Consider the following 9,434-nt stretch of genomic DNA (forward strand, 5'->3'; position numbering starts at 1 on the left):
CAGGTTACAGTGACACTCTTCAGGAGGAAAGGGGACCCAGATGGGGGTATTTACAATAGAAAGTGGGGAAGGGACACCCAAGGGAGTGGGCAAAGATCGGGGTGAGAAAAGGGTGGGCTGAGTCCACAGGCACTCAGTCTTTAGAGTGACGGCTGAGGAGGTGACCCAGCTGGAGAGATGAGAGGAAAACTAGATGCTCGGGGTCCTACAAGTGGGAAAAAAATGAGCTTCAGGGAGGAGACAGGTGTTGGACATTGTCTAAAGTTGCTGATGGTCAAGCAGGACATGGACAAAGGATTAAGCACGAGACAGGGGCTGGGGAAAATGAAAGTCGCTCAGTCGTATTCGCCTCTTAGAGACTCCATGGACTATACAGCCCATGGAATTCTCCAGGCCAGAATATTGGAGTGGGTAACTGTTCCCTTCTCCAGAAGACCTCATCAAGAATGGTTTTGGAGAAGGAGTTCCTTAATGGTCCAGTGGTTAAGACCCAGTGCTTGCACAACAGGGACCCAGGTTCAATTCCTGACTGAGGAACTAGGATCCTGCAATCCCGCAAACTCGGCCAAAAGGAAAAAAAAAGAGTGATTTTGGAGGCCTGAAGTTGAAGGATGACAAAAACCTAATCAGAGAGGGTTCAAGAGACTGGAAAGAGAGGGTTGGAGGCTGCAGGGTTTGGGGGTATTTGCTGTAAAGGGTGTCTAAGAAAGGGTGTGTGGAGGGGTGCAGAAGGACCGAGGGATGTTTCTTGTTCAGTCGCTAAGCTGTTTCTGACTCTTTGCGACCCCACAGACTGCAGCACACCAGGCTTCCCTGTCCTTCACTGTCTCCTGGAGTTTGCTCAAACTCATGTCCATTGAGTCCGTGATGCCATCCAACCATCTATCCTCTGTCGCCCCCTTCTCCTCCTACCTTCAATCTTTCCCAGCATCAGGGTCTTTTCAAATCAGTTGGCTTTTTGCATCAGATGTCCAAAGTATTGGAGCTTCAGCCTCAGCATGAGTCCTTCTAATGAATATTCAGGGTTGATTTCCTTTATGATTGACTGATTTGATCTCCTTGCAGTCCAAGGGACTCTCAAGAGTCTTCTCTAGCACCACAGTTTGAAAGCATCAATACTTTGGCATTCAGCCTTGTCTATAGTCCAACTCACACACCTGTTCATGACTACTGGGAAAGAGGCTTCTTAAGGTGGACAGATCAGAGCCTGTTGGAATGTAGTGAGAAGGATCCTGTAAGAAGAGGCAAATTGATATCGCGGCATTAAATCAGTGTTGCCCAAGCTTGAGCGTGCATCAGAGTCCCCAAGGGGCTGGTTAAAACAGACCACTGGCCCCACCCAGAGTGGTAGTCTGGGGTACCACCCAAGAATATCCACTCAAGAATATTCAAACAAGTTCCCAGGTGCCGCTGCTGCTGGTTTGGACCCCCTTTCAGAAGCACAGATGCAGAAGAGAGAGAGAGAGCAAAAGAATCTCCAGATGAGATTCAGGAGCAATCACGGAGCAGGGCTTAGCTGGGAGCACAGACCATATTCCATCCCCATGGCCTGGAAGGTACAGGGGCCTGGGCAGAGGGGCAGGGAGGGTGGGGGCTCACGGAGGGTTTCTGCCCCCATTTCCCTGTGAAATGGGAAGCGAGACCATCACAGCCGAGAGTGAGGTGACTGGGTCTGAGGGGAGAGGGGGACAGTGAGGGGGGCCGGTGGGATGGCCCTTCAAGTTCACGATCCCAGGTATGAGGTTGGCCATGCCGCCTAGGGGCGAGAGCAAGAGGAGAGGGGCGCCTTCTGACGAGGGGCTGCCTAGGTGCGAGGGAGGGAGGGCACAGGTGGTGAGGGTGTAGGCCAGGAGGGAGCCTGAAATCCTAGAAGGAAAGGGGTGAGAAAGAAGCAGCAGGGTCAGTGGGTTGGTAGGCTGGGTGGCCAGTGAGGTCAACCAGCGGCTAGAGTCAGGGAACCAGGGAGTGGGAGCCAGAGGCTGGGTTGTGTAACAGAGAAAGGGGAGGTGGTGGCGACAGAGGGGTATCAGCCTTCCTCTTGCTTTCCCTCAGTCTCTATTTTATTTATTTTTTTTATTTTTTTTTATTTTATTATTTTTTTTTTTATGGTGTAATCTTTTTGTTTTATTTTTTTATTCCTTGGAAGGATTTGTTCTGTATTTGGCGGTGGCTTTGTTATCTGTTACTTCAAAACAAATAAAGCCAAATATTAGCGACTTAAAACAACTACCATTTTATCTCCTGATTTTGTGGGTGAGGAATTCAGGCAGGGTTCAGATGGGTGACTCTTCTGCTCCATCTGAGGTCAACTGAGGTTGCTAAGTTGCTTCAGTCATGTTTGACTTTTTGCAAGGCTATGGACTGTAGCCCGCCAGGCTCCTCTGCCCACGGGATTCTCCAGGCAAGAAGACTGGAGAGGGTTGCCATGCCCTCCTCCAGAGGATCCTCCCAACAGAGGTTACTCAGTATTCAGCAGGCAAATGGCCTGGCCTGGAGGTTCCAGGCCTCAACCTATTGGGCACCTTGGTGACGACAGCAGATGAGAAGGCAGGACCCAACAGACCGTCCACTGAATCGTCTGCATGTGGCATGGAGATCTCAAGGCTTCCAGAACGTTCCAAGGACAGAACTGGAAACAAGCATGGGCCCAGAAACTGGCAGACCCCTTCCAGTGTATTCCATCGCTCGAAGGAGTCACAGTGTCACAGGGCCTCTGCCGGTGGTCCAGTGGCCAAGACTCTGTGCTTCCAATACAGGGGCCCAGGTTCCATCCCTGTTAGGGAGCTAAAACCCCATGTGCCCCAACCAAGACCCGACACAGCCAAATAAATATTAATTTTTTTTAAAAAAAGTCACTGTGTTCTCTTAGATTCACGGGGATGAGACCAAGGCCTCACCACTCACTGGAGCGGTGTGGCACTGGTTGACAGTATCCAGCACAGGTAGATGTGTCTTTAATTTCTGATTATATTCCTCTAATGGTCAGTTTGCTTTACATTTTCTCCTGCTCGAGTCAGTTCTCTAGGAAATTACCCCTTTTTTCTAAGTTTTCATATTTATTGGCATCCAAGTAATACGAAATCTCTAACTGCTGGATGCAGTGTTGTACACACATGCTGCTACTGCTAAGTCGCTTCAGTCATGTCCGGCTCTGTGCGACCCCATAGACGGCAGCACACCAGGCTCCCCCATCCCTGGGATTCTCCAGGCAAGAACACTGGAGTGTCTATTTTATTTTTTAAAACATATTTGTTATTTATTTATTTGACGGTGCTGGGTTTTAGTTGCGGCACTTGGGATCTTGAGTTGTGGCATGCAAACTCTTGGTTGGGGCATGTGGGATCCAGTTCCCTGACCAGGGATGGAACCCGGACCCCCTGCATTGCGAGCGCAGAGTCTTAGCCACTAGACCACCAAGGAAGTCCCTTTAGTCTCTACTTTTTATTTCTCTTTTTCTGCCTCTACTCTCCCAGCCCCACTCCCCGACCCTCAGTCTACCTACGCCTTTCTCTCTCTCGCTCTCTCTCTCCATCTGATGGTCTCACTCCCTGTGCCATCTCTCTTTCCGTCTCTGCCTCTCTCTCTCTCTCCCAGTCCATGTCTGTCCCCCTCTCTCTCCGTCACCCATCTTCTCTCTCTCTCTCACTGCACTTTCCCCTTTGTCTCTCCATCTCTACCATCACCCTCCTGTTTTTATCTTTTGCTCTTTCCCTCTGTCTCTGCCTCTCCCCACTGGTGTCTCCCACTTGCCCAGGAACCAGATCCTTCTTCCCTGGGCCTGGGCCAGAGCACCCCAGCCTCGGCCCTTCTCCCTTCACCCCTTTCCTCACCTGGGGACCAAGGGCCCCAAGAATGGGAACTCGGTCCCAGGTGGCCACAAGCAGGGCACACCGGGAGGAGGCACGGGCCAGATCTTGGGCCACCTTCCACTGCAGCAGCTCAGGCTGGCAGCGCTCCACCTGCTCAAAGGGGATCCCACTCAGCGTGGACCCATCCACCCAGAACGGGGCTGCAAAGGCCTGGCCCGTCTCCAGGGGAAATAACCTCAGGCGTGAACAGGGCCACAGGCTTCCCAAAGGACTCCAGCCTGTTAGTGCCGACCTGGGGGAGGTGGGGAAGGAAGAGATGGGCAGAAGGGTCTCAGGTCAGGGATTGGAGAGGGTGCCAGGCCCAAGACCCAGAAGGAGGAGGGAGCAGATATGGACTGGATGAGACAGCCGCAAGGGAGAGAAACTGGGTTCACCCAAACCACTGAGGCTCCACCAGCCCCCCCAGGGTGGGGCCATGTCCCCTCAGACACCCACCTGGGTAAGGCCGTGTCCCCTCAGACAACCCCCTGGGGGGATTATGTCCCCTCAGACATCCCACCAGGGTGGGACCATGTCCCCTCAGATCCCTAGGCCCCTCCCTGCCTGTCCCCCAGTTCTGTCCCCTGACAAAGTTGGGGAGCATGTCTAGCTTCACCTCCTCACTCCTTGCTCCAGGTCACTTGGTTCTGCAGGACTGAGGGAAAAGGAAAAGATGTCAGCTAAGGGCTGGGGTGCCCCCATCACATCTGACCCTTTTCCAGAGCCCTCTATCCCACTCATCCACCAGCAATGGCCAGAGAAGCCTCCAAGGTAGCCCCATGGGCTGTGTGGTCACTCTGGCTTGTACCTGGAGGAGAAGGGACTGGATTGCCAGGGAAGCCCCAAAATAGGCTTGATTTATATTGAAATAAAAGTATGCCACTGCCACATGAAGCCCATGGCTTCATAAATATTACTGTTAACGTCAAGGTTAAGTTAAAAAAGGGGGAAAGACAAAAAGAAAGATAATTATTATATTTTATTTTATTAAATAATTGTATTTTATTTTCTTAAATAAAATAAAAATACAAATGTTACCAGAGTATTTGTTCCTGGTCTGTCTCTCCTAAAGGCAGCTCTGTAGGGTAGGGAATTTTGTCTGTTTATTTTTTTGTCTCCATTTCTGCCCCTGGTGCTTAGAACAGTGCTTGACACATAATAGCTGCTCAATAAATATTAGTTGAATGAATGAATAGTAAAAGTTAAGAAAATCACACTCAGACATCTGAATTTGGGAAAATGATTAATTAACATACATAAAACTCTCAGCAGTGCCCAACACGTAGGAAGTGCTCAAAAAAATCTTCATGAATATGCTTATTATTATAAAAATGATTATTATTTAAAGATGCAACACATAGGCATTCTGGTCAAATGCTTATGTGCCCAAAGCCGAATATCATCATCTTAGGATGAACTTCTGAGATATAAAAAAAAAAATCTGGAAATGTATTTAAAATGTATTACTGTCATAATTTTATTATCCACAAAGGTCAAGGGCAACTCTTCTGAGTTGACACTTCAGAAAATTTCTCCACTTTGTCAGCAGCCAGTGTTCAATTACAGTCAGTAAATGCCTACGGGCAGTTCTAAAACACAGCCCTACATTTTCTGACTAGCCTCCCATCATGAGGTAGGGATCTGTCTCTGTCTCCCCTCCTTGAATCTGAGCAAGTTTGTGATTACTTCAACCAACAGAGTACAAATGAAGTGAGGCTGGGCTATAAAAGGCAGCATTTGCTAGTAGGTTTACTATGGAGCCCTGAGCTGTGTGAGCAGTGTGCATGTCCTGAGGCAGCCATGCTGGGAGGAAGGCCAAGCCACTTGGACAGCCCAATGCATTGATGGTTCCAGCTGAGCCCTGCCGCTGAGTCATTTCAGCCCAGGCACCAGACTTATGAGTAAAGCAGCCCCTTTTCACCAAGTCAGCCCACCATTTAGGGCGGTGGTCCCCAAACTTTTTGGCCCAGGGACTAGGATCAGGTGGAAGTAGTTTGGGGATAATTCAAGCACATAACACTTGTTGTGCACTTTATTTCTATTATTATTACATTGTGATATATAATGAAATAATTACACAGCTCACCATAATGTAGAATCAGTGGGAGCCCTGAGCTTGTTTTCCTGAAACTAGATGGTCCCATCTGAGGGTGATGGGAGACAGTGACACCTAAAGTGTGATGCTTATGTCCAGTCTACTCCATGATCTTGTTTGGTTGCTGTCCCTGCAGAAAACTCTGCTTCACAAATATAGGATGTTGGAAACAGAAGCAGGCTTTTCAGTATTTTGTGGCAATCCTGAGATACTCTACTTTGACTTTAATCCAGAATGTATGGAGATTTGAAGTCTTCAACATACTTTTAAGGCCACTGTCATTTGCCATCTCAAGTGGTAATGCAAGCTATGGGGAGCGGTTGTAAATACAGATGACGCTTCACTCTCTTACCCACCGCTCACCTTCTGCTGTGCAGCCCAGTTCCTAACAGGCCATGGACTGGTACTGGCGCATGGCCGAGGGGTTGGGGACCCCTGCTTTAGGACTTCTAGCTGAAGACCTGGACATCATGAAGCAGAGTTGTCCCTGCTGTTACCCCTCTGACTTTCTGAACCAAAGAATCTGCATAATAAGATGGTTGCTATTTTACACCACAAAGTTTGGGATGGTTTGTTATGCAGCCTAGAACTGGGACAGCTGCTCACTAAGTAACTGTAGGATTTAAATAGTATTATTTTTTCTGCAGAAACTAAAATCCATTCTCTCCTTACAGCCCTATTTGAACATTCAACAATAATTATTTCTGAATACAGAATTCATGGCCATCATAATCATTGTTAATTATGGTGGGAATTTACTTGCAGAAAAACCATGGTAGAAAAAAAAATAACTGTATGCTTCTCCTTCAATTCAACTGGGAGAATGCCAACTTATAAACCACATATGGAGCTTTCCATTCCAAGTTACATCCAGAAGGCTTTCTATATTTGAAAGTGAATACTCAGATATAAACACTCACCATGAGTGCAAAGCCTTGCTCGTATCCCTGAGGTGGTTACATAAATTAGATAAGATGGGCCAAATATTTCTGGCTTGGAGATACACAGCAATGACATGGAAGAAAGAGTTTTGATATTTGATCTTTCTGAAGACCAAGATCCTGGCGGAGCTTCAAAGCAACCCTGTGATTGCCATTAATATTTTTCTAATATCTGCGTGACTCCTTGGGTTTAGTGAGAGCAGAAGGAGAAACTGAGGCTTACCTACCGCTGGCCAACAAAGGAGACTGCTGATTGGCTGTTGAGTAAATCAATCTCCCCAACCTCTTCTCCCCTCCAAGAGCAATGATGCAGGCAGAACCCAGAATGACCTCCTGTTTAACAACTTCCCAATGGACGATCTATAGGTTTTTAATGTCCAGACTTCCAGCCAGATCCCCTAGAATCAGACTGCATCCCCTCAGGCCTCCCAGGGTGGGAGTCCTACCCTGGGACTTCAGTCCAGCAAGCTTATGTCTTCTCAGATTGGCTCCCTCCCAGCCAGAGTGAGCTGTGTCCCCTTGGACCCCCTAGGACACAGCCATATCTGCTCAGAATCCCCAAGGTAGACCATGTTCTCTTAGAGCTTCCAAACTTCACAAAACACATGTACAGTACATTTTTCAACTGATAATGATAAAGGAAAATTTATAATCCCATCCCTGTAATTCAAAACATTTTTAACAAAGCAATGTGTGAGTCAAGTCTTGAATTATATCTCCAACATGGTAGGTAGAACAGCGAGCAGAGCTGCATGCAGATGTTTGGAAAACTGTGTGGAGATGTGGAGTCAGGGCATTCCTGGTGGACAGAGCCATGGGGAGGATCACCAGATCCTAAGGGTCTGATCCAGGGAGAAATGCTTGAAGCATTTTCCAAGTAAATAGTCGTACTCATTGGAAAAGACCCTGATGCTGGGAAAGACTGAGGGCAGAAGGAGAAGGAGGTGACAGGATGAGATGCTTGGGCAGCATCACCGGCTCAATGGACAGGAGTTTGAGCAAATTCTGGGAGATGGTAAAGAGCAGGGAAGCCTGGCGTGCTACAGTCCATGGGGTCGCAGAGTCGGATATGACTGAGCAACTGAACAACTATTTGAAGGGACTTTTCTGTGTCTATTTGAGTTTTAGGAAATTGCTTGGGGACTTGTAGTTGATGGGCAACACATTTAATTTTTATCATAGGAAAGTCATGGGAAACAGGTAGCTGGTGGATGGTTTTCCTGCAGAGCATCTGGTGTCCAGCAGCACCTGGTCAAGCCTAACCAGGAAGCCCCATAGTTTAGGAGCAGTGGTGCCCCCTGGTGACCATCTGGGTCCCCCCCAAGATCTGCCAATACTTTTGTGCAGTGGTCCCCAGCCTTTTTGGCACCATGGACCAATTTCATGGAAAATAATTTTTTCACACCCGGGGTGGGGAAGCTGGTTTCAGGGATGATTCCAGCGCATTACATTTATTGTGTACTTTAAGGAAATGGCAACCCACTCCAGTACTCTTGCTTGGAAAATCCCATGGACAGAGGAGCCTGGTAGGCTACAGTCCACAGGGTCTCAAAGAGTCGGACATGACTGAGCGACTTCACTTCACTTATTACTATTATTATTACATTGTGATATAATCATAATGCAGAATCAGTGGGAGCCCAGGGCTTGTTTTTCTGAACTCAGGCGGTGACGTGAGCAATGGGGGAGCAGCTGTAAACACAGACGAAGCTTCACCTGCCCACTGCTCACGTCCTGCTGCAAGGCCTGGTTCCTAACAGGAAGTCCGTGGCCCGGGGCTTGGGGACCCCTGCTCTAGGGAACAAAGTGGGTCCAAGGGGAAGCTGAAAACAACCTCCAGCCCAGGTGAAGAGAGGAGGGGGATGTCTCAGGCTGTGCTCACCGGGCCTGGCACACCTGCCTTCTATCCACAGGGTCCAGCTTCCCGTGGAGATCCACAGTAGATGTCTTTTTTTCTCACTGGGTATCTACAGCCATTTTTTCTTTTTTGAAACAGCATCCCATTCTCCTCTGGAGAAGCCCTCATTCTCAGGTCATGTAGTTCTTGAGGGTCAAACCTCCACCCCACCCCATGCACAGGTGCACAGTGATTTGATGAGGGATGAGCATATGGGCCAAATCTGTCCAGGGAGAGCCAGGCCTGGGACTTTTTTGCTACAGCTGATGGGAAAGAAGCATTCTTTCTCTACTGAGGCTACTAAGTGGTCCACGGCATATGAGCTTAGAGTTTCGGTGGGTTGGGGGGGAACATCTCTATCTCTAGTTGTAGAGGAGACTGCTTGAAAATGAAGCTGACACAGAGAAAAGCAGATGTGAGAGAGGAAGTGAGGCACAGTCCTGAGAAATGTTTGAGCAGCTGGATCGAGAAGAGAAGCCAGAGGCTCCAGCGCATTTTCAGTTAAGTGAACCAATTAAGATCGTTTCTGTTAAGCCAGTGGGAACTGGAGGATTATGCTCCCTGCCTTAATCTATGCCAGGCTCTAATTGCTCTCTTCCATGCGCCCAAAATGTCCTCATTTGCTGCTTACAGCTGCAAACTCAGAGACCACA

This window comes from Giraffa tippelskirchi, chromosome 7, assembly GCF_054371585.1.
Source record: "Giraffa tippelskirchi isolate mGirTip1 chromosome 7, T2T-mGirTip1v1.2.pri, whole genome shotgun sequence".
Classification (NCBI taxonomy): domain Eukaryota; kingdom Metazoa; phylum Chordata; class Mammalia; order Artiodactyla; family Giraffidae; genus Giraffa; species Giraffa tippelskirchi.